Below are 19,008 nucleotides of genomic sequence, written 5' to 3'. Positions count from 1 at the left end.
GTCTTTCTGTTCGGACTGAGGACGCACACAACTGCAAGGAGCGATGTCATCACATGCTCACACACAGACACAGTGAAGAGAGAGTGTGCTGCTAGCTGCCCAGCACACTAGTAAAAGCCTGTTAAAGAGTTGATGATTGTGTTTTAGCTGCAGCTCACTCTTGTGTCTACTAGGTCAGTGTAGCCGTGGGGTTTCTGTGCTGGACAGGTGACAGGCAAAAATTTGCAGGTTCACCTGGGTTTTGTGTTTACATCAATGCTGATCAGAGCCGGAGCTGATAAATACCCAGGTCTACTGCAGTTATTTAACCCGGGTTCGAATGCTGATTAAACCCTTTTCCATTGCCGAAAAAACTCGATGTTAGTGGGAAAAGTGGCTTTATTGTGTTACTGTGGGCAGAAGGTAGACCCATGATGAGTACTATGTGAGGGCAACCAGAGACAAGCACGGTCCTGCCTTGCAAATGGCCAGTGATAGGTTTTTCCATGGCAGTCACGACACACGATGATGGGAGGATGGTGTCAGGATTGGAAAGGGCTTCTTTGGAGACATACTGAGAGAGCGAACATCAGGTTTCACATTCTTGGAACAGCTGTCAGTGCTTGCAAATAAGTATGTAAAACTGTAAATGGACTAACACACAGCAGCAGAACGAAACAGATGTGTTTCAATTCCAGGATTTCTTCAGCATTTCTGAGAAATATTTGGATGTGACCCTTAAAAAATAGGAGCCAGTAACCTGCCAGTGTTAAATACGCAGCTGGTACAATTAACTGGAAAATCATCATCATCAAAAGACAAATATTTTGGGTCAGTACCCATTATAATTCTAAAACACTTGAGGTGAATATGCACTTACTTATTTTGCATTCTTGAAATCAGGATGGGAGGTGAGCCTGAAATTGAAGCAACCAAAGAACGAGCCCAACAGGCTTGACGGGAGTTAAGGCGTTAATCTGTCTGGATGTGCGCAAAGTTTTTATTGTTGTTCTGCTCCCTGAAGCCAGTTTCTCCCTTCTTCCAAGGTGAGCCTTACAGCAACTCACATTTCCCAACACTGCAGTTGAAGGGTGGCGACAAAGGAAGGTGCAAGGATGGAGTTTGTGGTCCAGGAAGGAACACTGAAAAGCATCATCCCCACCCAGAGTGTCAGAGTCACCCATTTTCCACTATGAACTGTCCTGAGGGGTCATGCTGAACCAGAACGAGTGCAGAGGTGATTTTTTTCTCAAGTTCACGGAAGGCTTGAACCCTCTCGGGGGTCCAGAGTGGAAAAGGAGGTCTGCTAGGTATGGGTATATATGCTGCACTCAGTGTAGTCTCTAAAAAAGTGGCAGTAATTGTTTTAACAGTGATGTTATTCGAGCCACAGTAAGAAGCCGGCTCATCCTTAACTATAATTTGACTTGGGCAGTTCTCTGTACGTTATGCTTTTCCCTGCCTCCTTATCTATAAGACCTTGGTTACAGAGGATAGTAGTGGCAGTCATACTCAGTCATACTAGAAACTAAACAGTGAAACATAGTCTCACACTTTTAGGTCTTTATGACCTGTACTTATTGGAGTGTCAATGTGGGCCTACAAAATAACAAAACAACATTAAGAGGAAGAAAATTCCTCTACAGATGATGGTCGGATGATACCATCAGCGAGGGAGTCACTGATGTACTTCTCCATGGCTTCTCTCTCAGGATGGGAAAGGTTGTACTGACTGGTAGTAAGGAAGCATCGGGAAGTAGACACATAACATGGGCGATGTCGAGACAGAGATATAATATTGACAGGAAACAGTGGACAAGACAGGGGATTTCAGAAACAGGTGAGGAGGTATTATGTTGTCTCAATGAGGAGAGGGGATAAGGCGGCATTGGATCTGCTCATAAAGGTTATTGTAGTGAAAGAGAAGCAGGAGTTATTTACAATGTGTGACACAGGCCAGGGGACTTCCATCCAATGCATCGGCATCCAGGATGAAATAAAGCAGCTTGAGAGTAAAGCCAGCTTGGGAAATTAGGTTTTCACCCAAGAAATCTTCATCTGCTTTGGAATCTACCAAAACAAACAGGAACAAAAACTGTGGGTTCCACCTGTTTGGCTCACCAGCACCACCACTGCTACTGCTTAGCCTCCCCATTTGGCCTAAAAGAGCAGGTGTCAAGGAAATGACCGGTCTGACCACAGCATATGCATTTACCGTTCTCTTCCAGACAGATCCGTCCCTGCTGCGTCGGCTCCTCTCCAGGGGAGAATGGAGAAGCAGAGCTGGGAGCTGCTCCGCGAAAAAATGGCAGGTTGGTTCTCCACCCCGGTATGGCCCAAGTTAAAGCATTCCCCCATAAGCAATCCCATAATATAAGTGGTCTGAATGGAGAGCCATTCATCAGCATGGTAACACTCCAGCCCAAATGATAACAAAAGGCTTAAACATTGATAATGTTTGTCCAGTTACCTATTTCTTACCATCACTGTTTGTTTTTAATGCCAGCCAAAATTATTTCAGATGGCTGACTTATAAAGTTATGACTACTCTTAAAAAAACATAGTTGAACCTTGTTATCTGCTCTAAACACTGTTGTTCTACTCAAGGTTAAGAAAAGGTCGACTGACAGAAACTACCATGGTTAAACAATAACAGTTTTAATGAGATCAAGAGAATCTGTCGGGCAACTGAAAGAAAATAGAGGAAAACTAGACTTATAGGTCACAGTAATATAAACAAAGAAGTCATGACCGCCTAAAACAAAGCAGTACGTCTGGCAAGAAAGGATTACATTTCCAAAATTATTACAGCGAATGCTGGAAACTCAAAAATATTATTCTCCATTATTAACCTGCTCCATTAATTAAGCTGCTCAACACTGCCTCGACTACCCTGCAGTTCTCGGCATCAAGATGTGAAGAACTTGCTTTGTTCTTCAGCAACAAAATAGTTTCACTTAGAGCCAGTATTACTGCCGATGTAAACACAGATGATCTCAGTAAACTCTGTAAAAAGTTGTTACCAGAGGCTGATTGGTCAAAGCCTGTGGTGCACTTGCCGCCGTCGGGAAAATAAGTAAGTTTTATCTATTTATTTATTTCTATTTTTTTTATTATTTGTGTTTCATTATCATTACATTTATTTGATCTTTTTAACATGTTTTTATGTTCATTTTATGTCGCACTTGGTGCATGTAATCAAGCTGCACTTCTTGTATGAAAAGTACTAGACAAATTTTAGCAAATATTATTATTGTTGTTGTTGTTGTTTTTGTTGTTGTTGTTTTTGTTGTGATTTGTAGTGAAGCTTGAAGGCTGTTGTTCAAACACCAGGCAGCACTGAAGAAGGAAAGCCCTGTACCTCCCACTCATCTCCAGTGTAATGTTCTGGCTCTGGGGTTTGAGGCTTTCTGGGCAGGGAGGCTGGTGGAGTAGGACCTTTCCTACTCCACCAGCCTCCCTGGCACACAGGAAAAGAGGAGGCTACAGGGGAAAACAGGCTTGGATGGGCTCCGAGGCCTGGCTGGGTAGGTGTGTGGAGACAATGTTTAAGTTGGCCAGATCATTCTGTCACAATCGTCACACACATACACAGAGAGAGACAGACAGGGGAGCACAGGAGGCACGGGGGAAAGGGAAATACTAGAAACACAAGGAATAAACTGGAGGCACAGCCATGACTGCGAGACCATGAAGCCACTAACAAGACCTTATAGTAATAATGATGCCTTCTTTATATAAAATAATAACTATATGTTCTTTTAGCATTTTAAGGATAATAATGGCTTTTGAAAAAATATAAAGTGCTTAATTTGACAAAATGATAAAAAAGTGTAGCTTGACTTTCCATTTTTCTTCTTTATGAATAAATCCAGCAGTTAACTGTTTAACAGTCTCAACCATTTTATAATAACTGAACATCTTTTCTCTTTCTTTCCCTTTTATATCACACTTCCCACACTTATTTCTTCAAAGTCGTGTTTCACCATGTGAGTGTATCTTACTCACCAACTCGGGTCACAATGATTGGCTGAGTAAAGTCACATGACCAGTGCCGTGAAGGCTAAAAATGTTGAGCTGGTTAATAGAAGCACTTTGTCAAAATGTAATTGTTTGTCACAGAGCCTATTTTCTGCAGTAATCCAACAGCCCGTGTGTTTTTGTTGGCACTAACATCCAAAGGCCAGATGCATAAATGATGCGTACGCACAAAAACCATGCGTACGCCATTTCCCGAACATGAATTGGTATTTATAAATACAGAATGTGCAACGAGTGTTCACACCTCACACATTCTTTTGACCACATGTACACGCATTTTTTCAGAGCGAGCCAAGTTAGATACAGTGAATTGAAAATGCAAAATAAAGAGGAGACAGAATTTAACATAAAACATCATCAGCAATCATCAATATTATGTGTATAAAGTATGTTATCTGTATCTTGTGAGGGCTTTTTTATGCTGCTTTTTTTCTAGACACCAATTGAGGAGCAGTGTTCCTAATTTCATTGTATGCAGAGCTTACAATGACAATAAAGGCTTTCTATTCTATTCACATACACATCAATACTATTGACTTCAAACTCCAATTGACCAGCAGGGATTTATTTATCTAAGACAGAATTCCCCCTGGCGCTAATAAGTCTGAATATATGTTGCAATAATATGTTAAATCATATATCAGTATATTTTCTTACAAGATCCCCTCTTTACCATAACTTTTTCTATTTTTATTCAATATGTTAAGTTCTCTGTTAATGTATCTGGATCAAATCTTCAACAGGTCAAACCAAACACACTTAGTGGTAGTGAAGCAGGAGGCTGGGATAAAGAAAAAGTACACATACTTCACAATGTTTAATCCGAGGTCAGAGGAGTATAAATGTGTGTCAGGCAGCTGTGCACACACATCTACATAGACACTGGGCAGAGGCTGAGTGATATGTAGGAGCGCTGGCTTGGCAGACTTGTGGGCCTCGAAGGAAACATGAGTTAGACTAATGTGTGTGTCTGTTTAACAAGCATGCTGGTGATGGGAGGCAGGGGCTCAGTGAAGGGGAAGAGTTTATGGAGAGGACGACCCCATGGGAGGCATCAGGAATAATAGCTGACGATATGTCAGAACAGCTCCGACAGCTTGCTTTAAAAGCCAAGAGGGAGCCTTTTCTTGGAAACTGACTGTAGAGCCTCGCTTCTTTTTAGACCTTTTTATGATAAACAGAGCAAACAAAGGTCCAGGAAACAAGTTAATGATCACTGTATTTAAATTTAGCATCTCATGTTTCACATTTGTATTTTAAATCATAAAAATATATCAATTTTTTTGGCTTTACATTAGCACACTGGCTGCCCAGTGATTATGTTTGTTTGCTCTGTGTCCTAACTGGATGCCCACAGGTGCTTTCATAATAAACCCTTTTGTTTTAGAGGACATGTGGGGGGGCAGTGGGGGTTTTCCTTGCAGCTTTTCTCCCTTTCAATCTGAATGCTGTCTACTGAGAGCTATTAAAACCCCATTCAATAAGCATAAGGACATGTTAATTTAGAAAATTAAAAGTGGGGCTATGTTCTGCCAGCAGTAATAAGGGGTCTAATGTAGACTGGAATAATGATAAAACATCAAATAATGTGACACCAATCCAGTAATGTAATACGACACTTGGACAGCAAATGAGATCTGACACGCCACTGTTTGAATATGTTGTCACGCCATGTGAAGATATTCAACAGTCTCTCTAAACTGAATCTCAAGATCGCCCAGCTTTGTTTTAGAGTTTGAATGATGGCTTTTTAATGCTATACTGACATTTCTGGACTGAAGTCACAGTCTCAGTAATTCATCTGTAAAATGTGTCTATTTCCACGTCAAAAGTATAAAATATTAAGTGTTTTCTTCCAGGATTTTACTTTTGACAGGGTGGAAAATCCTCTCAATCAGGATGAACTGAAGACCATCTTTTGACACTAAAAATAGCACAAAATAACTAAAACTGATGGAATGATGAATCTCTGTCAGTGAGACTGGGTGACAACTCCAACATTCAGTGTTGGTAGAACTATGAGATACATTAACTATTGAAATGAGGGATAAAAATCATGACTGACATTACCAAAATAAAATATAGGGGCAGGAAAATAAAAGGTCATTTCAGGTTTTAGAGAATTTCAAATGTGGCCAGAGAGGAGCATATAAGCAATAAACAACTACTATACTGCAATAAAATATTTTAATATGGGAAGAATTCACCCTCTACATCTGCAAACCAATATATTGGTTTGTTTTGCTACTCCATTGTGCGATAAAACAAAATGAAGTTACTGATCAGAGGCTTCAGAGTAATTCGGACCTGACTATTTGCTCCCAACTATCAGCCATAATCAACATCATCATCTTATTTCATTCAGAGAGTCTGTGCTGCACAATAAAATGTTGAGGGTCGCTTCCTCACCAAGATTAACAACAACATAGGCTTTTGGATTTACATAAAGTCTTTCCATAATGAGTAGTGCTGCCACCCCCCCACACGCACACACACATACACACACACATACCCCCAATTCCTTCCTCCACACACAAACACATACACACGCGACACACACAGCAATGCCACCGTAAGGTTGCAATTCTTCACCCCACTCTCTCATTATTGCCGCAGCACTAATGACGCAGTGAGGATCAAGGTGCTCTATGGAGATGAAAGAGGAGATGCAAAGGATTTACAATGCTTCCCAGATCACTGATAAATCACAGCATAAACAAAACTTTGCCTAGGGTTTGCACCACAAGGGAGTTGGGATTTAGTCTCCTTATTCAGCGTCATCCTCTTTAAACTCGCAGCATTAGAGAGGCAGAGAGCAGAAATCCTGATGAGGGCCACCAGAGCTCCAAACTGCCACATCTGAACAAAACCACTCGGTTTGGATTTCCAGGGCTCATACACTAGAACTGTATGGTTTCTGTACTCATTATCCCACTGCCTGTGGAAACTGATGCTTCCTGTAAGTGGCTCCAGAGCTGAACATACTGTATAATAGTCCATTAATCAGTGGCTTGGGAATACTTGTCGGCTTGGAACTTGAGGATCCTTGAAGTGCAATCACACTTAGTGATAATCATCAGAGCCACTTTCCCTTGCATCCAAGGGCCCTATGGCCATGTAAGTGCAACTGTGATAGCAATACTCTTTGTTTTCCTGTGTGAATGAATGTTATACAGTAGGGCAAAGCAGATGTGCAATGTGCAGTAAGCTGTAGGAGAATATTTCACCATCTCATTAAACAGAAGCCACTATCTTCACTGCCATCTCTAGCAGTTTCCCCTTCAAATGTTTACCCCCCAAAACTTCCCCAAAACATTATGTAAGCTACTTTAATTATAAATAGACACAGTTTCTGGTTCTAAAGGGGAAAATATAATTACATCAAAGTACAACCAATGTAGCCTCAACATTTATGCAATGAGTTGTGTCCTAACACCAGGGCGACCGACGCTGTGACTGTTAACCGTCACATGATGCTACACTAGCCACAGCGCATATTTGTCCCAAGTGGTGATTTCATCTGACGACCTCATATATTCAATGTTATTAATATTTCAAATCATAAACAAACAATTAGTTCTGTTCAATTATTCAGAAGTGCTGGGTGACACCACTGGGCCTGGCAGCACTTTCAGCGCTCCCTGATCACATTAATCAAACTGGGGCTGACTCGCACGAAAAGAGGCACCTGGAGACCATTTCACGATTAAAAGAGAGTAAGTTCTCTTATAAAAGCACTCAGTATCAGCACTTTCGGCCTGTAGGGACCATCGGAAAGCAGAAGCTGCCATAACTGGACAAACAGCAATCTCACAGCCAGGAATCCTGCAGCCAATTATTGAGGGGAAACTGGCATATACAAATACGGCTCCGAAAAACCTCAGCTGGATGTCGTAATTATGTCTGAAAATTACGAGCCATTCCCCTCTCTGAACACTATTCGCTGGCAGAATAAATAAGCAGATCAAGATGTGAACTATCAGTCGCTCAGATTAGATTTATATGCCTGCCATACTAATTCCAGTCCGAGGCTCAGGGCCCTTGAAGCAGAGAGAAATGGGATGAAGTCACGTTACTGGTGACTAAGCCAGTGACTAAGCCCACCTCAAGTGAAAATAAACTAACTACCTAAATGCCCTTTGAAAGTTGTTGTGTCTTCCCTCGCTAAGCTGTCTCTTCAATTAAGAAGGAATTTAGTAAAGCAAAGCCAGGTTGTCTGTGCAGCAGCAGCAGCCGAGGATTCAGCTTAACTGGGTCACAGTAAATCCAGTCAGATGGTCTGGGCGCATCACGCCTTTTGCTTGTGGACAGAGTAAGGCCACTGAGCTTTAGTTCAGCAGCACACGCTGACTCACACACACACACACACATACACACACACACACACACACACACACACACACACACACACATACACACACACACACACACACACACACAGTGACAAACCAGGTTTAGATCACCTGAGGAAGGGCAGGAGAGATGAAAGCACTGGCTTTTTCTCTCTATTACCATCCTGCCTTTGCTCTGAATTAAAAGATAGAAAGTAAAGGAGCCAGCTGCTCTGTGAGGCTGTGAGCTTATTTACCTACTAACATCGGTTCTGTTTATTTACCATGGTCAACATCTTCAGGTGAGACCTGGTGATTTCTGAGATCAAGTTTAGCACAAATGTACTGTACACATTCATAATACCACACACACACACACACACACACACACACACAGACAAGGTAAGTGCATACATTGCTTTCTAGCATACAGCTAACATCTGTACAGTTGTTGCATTATTATTGGAGGCAAATAAACACAAATAGTCCAATGGTCAAATGTACACAAATAAAATTAAAGGGAAAATTTACTTTGCTTTGGCAGAGTACACTTTTAGTTTAGTGTGCTAGCATGCTAACACTGGCTAATTACCCTAAACTCAGAGTACAACTGAGGTGGAAGGGAATGTCATTAGTTTTACAGTTATTTGATTATAAGTCAATGTACAGGACAGATAAAAAGTTTTACCTGAAGATGATGCAAGAAGAAAGCCATCACAGTAAAGCCTGAGGGGAGCATGAACACTGAATCGAATTTCATCGCACACAAAACTACAAATTTCAACCTGCTAGAGGAAACCAAAGTCAGAGAGATGCAATGTCCTGAGTCAATTAATGTTTGCACAGAATTTTGTGCCAATGTAAAAGACTGAGAGAGAGATTTCTCTGGATTAGCAAACACATTAATCTGCTCGTGGCACTAGATGAAAAACCAGGGGATCGCCACAGTGAGTGGGACTCATCCTCTGGGAACCATGAATGTCTGCACAGTTTCATGCAATCCATCCATTTGCTGTTGAGATATTTCAGTCTGGACTGGAAGTCACAGACATACCACCAGACAAACATCTCCATTCCTAGAGCCATGCCACTAGCATTGCCAATACAAATACGACTGACTTGATGTGACTTGACTTTAACTCTAACAACAGACAGACCAAAAGAAATCACAGGAATGAAACTCCCTTCCCCTCTAATATATTCAGCTTTCACTATGTACAAGAAACTGTAGCTCCTCACATTGCTTTCTGTCACTTAGATGAGCAACTCTTCAAACACTCCTCTGCCCTTGTTATGCTGCATTGTAAGCCTGCCATTCGGAGCTTTCACTCTTAATTTCCACACACATTCATCAGGCACAATAACAAGGCTAATTTGGGGATAAATAATTGTCACCTGCCCCTGTTCCTCACAGTGGGTGTGTGCTGTGTCTTTAATGACTCCTCACTCTGCTTCCAAACACTGCAGGACCTGAAAAGCAATAACAAGAGGGAAAGTGGGAGAGTATATTCTTTGAAAGTGAAATGTGTCTTTCTTCCCTGCAGGTAAACGCATCTGTGCTCTAAGCATGCACACTTTTCAGATGATGATGATGAAAGAGCGGTTCAAATCTGCCTGAAGATGAAAGAGATGTCTGCGCTCCTCTCCGGATTCATTATTCTCAATTCAGGTGTCTTTTACACACTCCTCTCCTCCACTATACCTTCCTCCCACCTTTCCATCCTCATGCTTGCCCCCCCCCCACTCAGCTGTCAGATCTCCCTCTCCGTGGCTCAATGAAGTCATCTTCACCCAGAGACGTCCACTAATAGGATCACAATGATGCTCAAAGGACTTTGATGGGGAAATTGAGACAAATCGGCTGAATTTCACAGAAGCTGCTGTGTTGTGCCGCCCTGCACTAACTGATTTCCTTGTAGCAAATCTCATTCTCACCGTTGAGGGATTTAACAGACAAATGAATGCTTTGCGAAACACATTTTCACACTCACACACTCTAATAAACTGAAGGTCACATGTGTTTAAATGCTTACATTTTGGTTTATTTCACACCTGCGGGGTACAGGAAACAGCTTATGTCAAACATTTTGTCATGTTTTGTTTTCTCCCTTTCACCATCCCTGATGCTCCAAAGATGGTCATGCTGGGTAAATTGGTCAAGGTTTGATGGTTCAGGCGGCATGTTGCTCTATTTTCCATTGTACTTTGTTTTGTTTTTTTGTTTTTTTTTGTTTTTTCACCTTCATTATATTTTCTGACTGACTCTTCATCAGATCTGAGTTTGCTTGCCTCTGTAGATCTCTTTTCACACAGGTTTCTGTGATGAAGGGCTATACTGCATAAATGAATCTGACTTCGAACAAACATCCAAACTAGCTGAATGCCTGCTGTTCAGCTCATACAATTTGTAACTGTTCAAAAAACAATATTTAGCTTGGCATGTTGCCATTGACTTCTGTAGAGAAAAGACCATTATAAAGAAGCACAGCAGGTATTGAAGGATGGTGGGGCTGCACAACAGATGGAATACCTTTGAAAATAATAGAGTATGAAGTATTCACTTCATTCTGTGTCTGTAGTGTATGTTGTTGCCACTGTGACAATATGACAGATACTGAAAACAAATTATAGGAAAAAAGGCTCAGGAATGAGAATCTACCTGATGTGGTTGAAACTGACGCTGTTACACCGTTAGTCATCCTGAATGACTGTATGACAGAGGTGATAACCAGTCTCCTCTCTATCTGTCACTGGTCATCCTCCTCATGTGGCCCACTCATCTCCTGGCAGGAAAGGAGCAAAGAAAGAGAAGAGAAGAGAAGAGAAGAGAAGAGAAGAGAAGAGAAGAGAAGAGAAGAGAAAAACAGGATGAAAGAAGACATCTACTGAGTCTATTTCACGGATCGTAAAGCATCAAAGACATGCAGGATGACAATGACAGGTCTGACTAGACACATCGTCCTCATAACTCCTCCTGAAGACGACAGAGTGAATTAGGAATAATATCCTAAATTCTGTGGCTTGGGTATCCCACATAAAGCACTGAAAGAGATGAATGAAAGTCGAGGGGAAAATGTGTTTTGTGGAGTGAGTTAATGTTGAAGATGGATCAGGCTGAACTTATCTGTTAGCATTGCTCAAACATTCCTTACACATTTCTCACTGGTGACTGCTGAACAGTATCCCGATAATCAGACTGAACTTCCATTTCATTTCACTTAGAAATGGAAATGTGGGCAGCAATCCAGGCTGAAGGAATATCACAACTACAGACAATATTTTTTGGGCTAAAAAAATGTGTAAAAATAAAAATAAAAAAAAAGGATTGTGCAAAATGATTGTTACTTTTCACACAACAAAACCAAGACCAACACCGTGACCTTAAAGCTGCATCAACTTATGGCAGAACATCAAGCTTTATTACATTGTGTTAGCCAATATTTTAGCAAACAGTTGCTTAATCACACATCCAGCAAATTTGGCATTCATCTGGTTGTGTTTCTGGCCACCTGGCAACAATAAGTCTAGTATTCTCTCTGTTATAGCTCTGTTTTGCTCTCCACCAACTCCTGAAGGAAATATCTGGCTCTTAATGCTCCACGATGCTCCGCTAACTTGATCTGCCATTTGTGGCGGGGTAGGTAGCACACAGGGTTTAACAGGGTCTAACAGATGCTAATGAGAGTGATGAGACTAAATCAAAACAATAAAGTTGCCGGCCATAAAACCTACCAATGAGCTGAAAGACACTAAAACTCTCAACAGAGCGGCGGGGAAGTGCAGAGTAGGGTGATAATTCTCTGTTGTTGTGACACTACAAGTGGCTCTTTTCACACTGTACGTAGCCATTTTATCCACTGTTAATATAAAATATTGATTAGAGCCGCTTTAATCAAAATATTCCACCTAACCAAAAACCCAAAAGCAACCAAATAGGTTTCATGGCTATTTTTTTATTAAGTTTTAACAGCACAAACATTTTCTTGGAAATTATAAATAAATAGTTATCAGAATACAATTTCAGAGCTTGGTCAGAGGTTGTTGTAGGTATGTTGTTGGAAACATTCCTGGAAATTGTGCCCCATCATAATTTAATTCAGTTCAGTTTTTGTTCATAGCACACTTGTTAAATTACAAGTCTCCTGCACGGACCTCCAGCAGAGCGCTTAGATAGAAGTCATATAAACTGCTCCCTGTTGGCTTGTTGTTGTTTTTTTCCACAAGGTAACAACCAGTGTGAGTTGAAATAAGGTTAAAGGTTATACTCTTATTTAAGTGTTTCATGAAATGTTTTGTATTGCATTCATGTGAGATCCTACATTTAGTAGGGGCTAAATTTAGACCTGTACCAATATTACTAATGCCTTAATTGAGTGGAGGTAATGACATTATGTACTAAAATATTTTGTTTAATGCAGATGATTTGAAATGCTTAATATTTCCTTTTTATGAATAGAAAACTACATTAAATCTCTGTGTTCTGGGACCTCCTGATTTATAAATTAAACACTGCTAGTAGTACATTTCATGACCGTTAAATGTCTTTCTTTTAATAGAAAATGACTAAAAATGACCAGAATGACATTTTCGATCTCTTTCAGTAAAATCTTTATGGAACTGAACACCCTTCACAGGTAGGAATTGGAACTTAATGCTGCAGAAGACTGAAGTGAATGTTCACTAATGCATACTATTTTAATTAAAGGCAATGACTGAGTATTACGATTAACCTGCATATCACCTTTACACATCACATAAGGAAACGGCCCTTATCTGTGTATCATGGTCATGAGAGGTATTTCCAAAATGACCCCGGTCTCCTAAGACATGTTATCCTCTATTAGCGAGATGTTATTCTTAATTAAACATGATCAGCGCAGGCTAAGTCTTCATTTCTGTCTTGATAAGCCATAAGAGCTCCCCTGAGAGCTAACATGCAGTGTGGAGGGATTACGATCAGCTTTAAGCTCTGCTTCGCTCTTGCTGCCCTTGCTCGTCCTCAGCAGTCTGTCCTTAGCAGGCCGAGACGCCCCAGTGAGTTGAAGGAACATGCATTTATATCACCACTGTGGTCGTTAAAGCTCTCCAGAGTTTTCATCTCTGTCCAGTCTCAGAAACTGACATTTTAAGCTGCATTGCAATTAACTTGCTCACATTTGGTTTGGCCCTCCAAGAGGACCGTTGCCATATGCTAATTTGGCAACGGAATGCTTGGTGAATTACTTAAGGGGGTGAACTGTATGTAAGTTTTATTACTGCTATGGCAGATGGTTAATGACCCTCAACAATGATAAAATATTTTATAATGATCAAACTCGAAGAACTCCAGGCAGGGGTGCTGCAAAATGGGAAGGAGGGGACAAATAATTTAACAGCCCTCTGTCTGTATAGAGCCCAGACACATTTTAAATACATCATGAGGACAAAATTACAGAGGCTACAAAGACCCTCTGTCACATGTTTCACCCTGCCCTGAAATTCCACTCAGTGCTGTAGACTGACAACCTGAGACAGAAGGAATGTTTTAATGTCAAAAGTAGTCCCCAAAATATTCGGTATCACTCATTAAAATGGTCCATTTTGTACACCGAAAACATACAAAGCACCCAGAACAATAGCATGGTCGTGCGTAAACTGCTCCAGCATCAAACTGCCTCTGGCTCGCATTACTTTAAGCAATGAAAGCCTTTTTAATAAACTGATATATCTTTCATGAAAACATTGTGATCTATAAACCTTTTTTATCTTAAGTGCTGCACTTGAAGCATAAATTCATGATTGCTATGTAAATATGATAATACAGTATTAGTGTTATTCTTAATGTCGCCTGCTGAAAAATACTTCTTTGTCATTGCTAATGGTCCTACAAGAGCACAGAACTCCAAATAGCCTCCTATTACTGAAAAAACGATCAAAATCTCTTTGGAAGGTAGACACATCACTTGAATGGCTTTCAACTTCCATTTATGAAATTACCCTTTTAGCTTAAGTGCTCTGATGAATTTGTTCAAAACTGAACATACTCAAGATGTATTTTTACTTTTCCTTCCTTCCATGATAATTACTTGGATTTCTGCCTTGAATGGTAGTTTAAAATTGTTAACATTAGAGACATGAGCAATACCGTGAGCATATTGTGAGCGTATTAACATTATTCTGTACCAGCTAAATGTAAGGTTTAGATGTTCTTGCTTCTGATTGGTTAGTTCAGTGACATGTGACTTAGGGACAGGAAGTATTGTTGTGACGCTAATGTAGCATAGAGTAAACTGCTGTGTAAAAAGTGAATCCGTCTCCGTGCTGTTGTGTCATTTACCAAGAGTGATCCAAACCAGCACATATCAAATCCAGACGTTGCATAAATATCAGCATATGAGCATTGTAGCATGCTGACGTAACCATTTAGCTCACAGAGCTGCTAATGGCTGTTGACTCTTAATTTTGTATTCCCAACAGTCCAAACTGTGAGCATAAAAAAACATAAGTACTAACAAAGAAGTAATATGAACCTGTAAAGGTAAAGTATTGCCTAAAAAGTTTTCAAAATATAACCCAGTTTCTCTATATTTCTCATTGCCTCAGAATCGCAATTATTGGTAATGGTTGTGCCAAGATAATGTGATTCCAAAAGATTTATAACAATCAAACAGTGGATTGGCCATGGAGATTGAGCCATTTCACAGACCAGGGGATAGACATCACTATTGCCTTAACTGCAGCCCCTATTTCCACTTCTCATTGCAAGAGAGAATACTGATTCAAGCTATCATCTTCAGACAGGTGCTCTTATAGCCATCATCCATTCCCATTAGGCTTCAATCACACCCACTGATCCCAGTAGACAAAATAAGTCCACAAGAAGGCTACCTGATAATAAAGATGTATTAAACTTACCTCACCGAAATGTATTCATACAAGAAAATTGCTCATGCTGGTGTAGTATCCGCCTTTGCTTTTTGTTCAAGTACTATGAGAGAGAAGAGAAACGGCAGAGACACAGCTGAAATGATTGGATATATTTTAAGCTAAATGCTGGCATACATGATAAAACGCGCTTACACATGCACATCTGCACCCAGTGGATAACACATGAAAGCATTATAAACATTTTATCTGTTGTCTGCTATGGAAATACGCAAGATAATGTGGCCCTTTGGGGGGAGATGCAAGACAAACGCAAAACAAAGCATCCAGGGGTTTCTGCAAGGTAAGAAAACTGATCGTGAAAACAAAAGCAGCATTCTCTTGCTTGTTTCTATTCATCTCTCATATCTGCAGAAAATGGTTTGTGTATTAAAATTAAGTCACATCCAGTGGCTTGCAGGCATTCGCACTCACACAATGCTACATATGACACAAAGCATGTATCTAGTGTATCTAAGGTCTTGAATTTAAAGGTTCATTTGCGCTTGGCATCCAATGTCTCTTTACTATGTGTGTTTGCGCCAATCCTTTGTTGGGATTGAATGCAATTTGCTTCCCAAGTCTTCACATATCAATGACAAACATTAGGCTCAACAGAAAATTGGAGCTTTATTTCCTTTCTGCAGCAGTCCATTCTCATTCCCTCCTGAGCGTAGAAAGACTGAATGCAGAGGAAAGACTGTTGTCATGTAAATGGTGCGTTAATGAGAGGCGCTGCAGAGCTGTCAGGATGTGACGGGGATTCGTCTGCACGCAGGGATGTGACTGTGCTGCCATCTGCTGGAGAAAGACTGAAGTGCTGAAGCATATGCACAACAATAATTATATCACAGAGGCTGCAAAGGCAATTACATAGATAGATAGATAGATAGATAGATAGATAGATAGATAGATAGATAGATAGATAGATAGATAGATAGATAGATAGATAGATAGATAGATAGATAGATAGATAGAACAAAATTCCAACATGAAGCAACAGTGCTCTCAGCAATCTCAGTCACATGCTGGTTTCTCAGCGGTCTCCGGGGTGAACACAAGAGTGAGCAGTGAGACCACAGACTGATGTTTGTTACTCAGCCATTTGTCATCACTGCTGCAGGAGCATCTCTAACGCCAAGGGACCGTGTCTGCCGTGAGAAAAAGCATGGAGTGTGGCATGCAGTGCTTCCGAGTCACTAATCGCTTGCAGTGCATGGCAAGATTTCTTTACGATTGACCCCTGGGTAAAACTTTGCAATGATAGTCCCAAAGAAAGTGAGACCAGGACAGGCACGTGTTTGACTTTTATCAACCTCAAAACCTAGAAATCATCGAAGACATTTTAGAATTATCTCCACAAAGCGGTCTCGTGTTTGTAAGCCCAGCCAGTCTTTGATGCTTTAGACCAACAGATACCAAAAGGACATCAAAATTTTTAATTTGCTTTTATGTTTTGATGTGTCACCTGACCTGCTGAGGACATGGGCATGTTTGTTCCAGGCTGGTATTTTGGGAAATGGTGTGAACCTGCCCTATCTCACTCAGTGGGAAGAGGATGTGTTTCTTTCTGTCATTTTCTTCTTGGTTCATTTCCAGTATGTTATTTACTCACAGAGGTCATTCATAAGAAATGCATTTCTGTAGATCAAAATGAATCCACAGCGGTTTCAGGAGGCATGTTGCCAGGAATGCTCTCGTCTCACAGGGGGAAAGCAGAGTGCAGAGCTCGCTGCTGAGGCCGGATGTGATTTCAACAATGCTGTATCTTTTAGGATGAAAATATTACAACTCATGTGACAAATGTTGTGTTTCACCAAGTGACGTTTCCCACACATGACTCTGGCTTGCAGTCAGACACCGAGCCTGGAATGTGGCAACATGGGAAATTTGTTGATCATCAGTGTCTCATTCACTCTCGATTAAATGATGAAAACCTACCAAGCAACACTACTGTCAGACCCTAAAAGCTTTAATAGATCTGTTATGAAATTTATAACTACCATAAAAGCCATTATATATAAAGATGAATAAATCTGTATTTTCCTAACCCATCATTAGTGTTTTGGGAAACTCAAGGTCAAATTCAGAACCACAGTAACCCTTTAATGCTGCTAGTTTTTTTCTTAATTTTATTCTGGTACTTAGAGAGATGTAAATCTACAGTAAAAGTAGAAACATTTTCAGAAATGTGTCAAGTTTTATCTTTTTATGGACAACACTAATGACAAAAAAAAACAATAATTTAACATTTTAAATATGATGTGATCATGAAAAACTAAGTAAAGGTCATACAAGACTTTGTGGAGCCAGGTCAGAGTCACCTGTGTCTTGGTTTTTTGGGCAACTGATCCTCTTCTTGTGGTTTTACACGAACCCTCGCTGACTTTAATTCTATTTTTTTAAAAACTGAGCATTTTACTTCAGTGTGGACAGAGACGTTGGGTAGAAGTTGCGTTTCCCCACAGTGATTGAAGTGGTCCATGTTCACAACTGTCATTGAGCTTGAGTTTGACCTTGGACCAACCTGATTGATGACTGTGTTTATATATTATACAATGGGAAAATAATAGAATTATTATATTGACATCAGTCATCAGAAAGCATTATATTCTATGGCACTACTCAATGTTTCCATTGAAATGAAATAACAGTTCAACCTTTATCATTAATAGACATCCCAAACAATTGGTTGAGCAGGTTTAACTCTATTTATATAACTCTGCTCCTGTTGAAACCATCTGACACTAAACGTCATTTTAAAAAATAATAACAATCTATGGCATAAACAGGCCACACGTCAAAGAGATTTTTTTTGTGGTTTTGAAAGTTCAGTTTTCATGAAGTCCAACTAATTTTACAACAAGCAATTCAAATTCGCTCAACAAGGCATTAGATTATTCATTATACTACGTCACAAATAAAACTTAACCACTTTGCTGTAATCCCTGTCTTTTTCTCCATTATTTTCTGAGCAGAAATTTTACCAGTTTACCTGTGTTAGTGAGTCACTGCAGCCTCAGACACTCAGCGGTGCTGTGTCTGCTGAGTGTCAGTGTCAGCCGCGCTGAGGAAGCTGAGCACTGGTTGCTGTGTGGGTGGACGTTTCACACTGGCATTCAACAGCCTTGAGCAGGTTTTAAAGCATTTAAAGTGATTGTTGAACAGTATGCGCTGTGGCTTCCCACACCTCGAATGGAAGACGGCACGCTGTGAAACTGTCTTTATGCTCACTTAGTAAGCTACCTTTCCCACCACCTCCACTTTTAATGTGAAACACTTTGTTTTTTGTGTCAGAGATTTGGAAAGGCTTTTCTGCAAGCACAGCCATGAAAGGATTACTTTAGGTTAAACCTTTTTAACACAAGTGGGTGTATTTCAGAGACAATCCAAGACGATGGAGGCGAATCAGGCGCATTTATCATTTTAATTTCTTGGTTCAATGTGGAATTGATGGTAATTGAAAGGGACATTGAGTAATCCCTGATCTTTACCGGTCTGTAACCACCTCATCCTACACAAGTCTCTGACACAGCCCCCTCTGCTCCTGTGTCTTGTGTTTTTTCTGTAAAGATGACAGAAAGGTTGTATAAAGAGCCACAGAGGTCAGACAGTAATGTCAGAAATGCTTTGGACAAACCTGCAGCGCTCCAACCTGGTGCAGCTAAAAATGTTTACAGGTGGAAGCTTCACCTGTTCAAAAATCCTGGTTGGTGAGTATTGATTAACATTTTGTTAACCATCACAGATACAC

This window comes from Trachinotus anak, unplaced genomic scaffold (genome assembly GCF_046630095.1).
Source record: "Trachinotus anak isolate AG129_WGS33_773 ecotype Australia unplaced genomic scaffold, CSIRO_AGI_Tana_v1 ptg000012l, whole genome shotgun sequence".
Taxonomy (NCBI): Eukaryota; Metazoa; Chordata; class Actinopteri; order Carangiformes; family Carangidae; genus Trachinotus; species Trachinotus anak.
Note: the sequence above shows the minus strand (reverse complement) of the source record.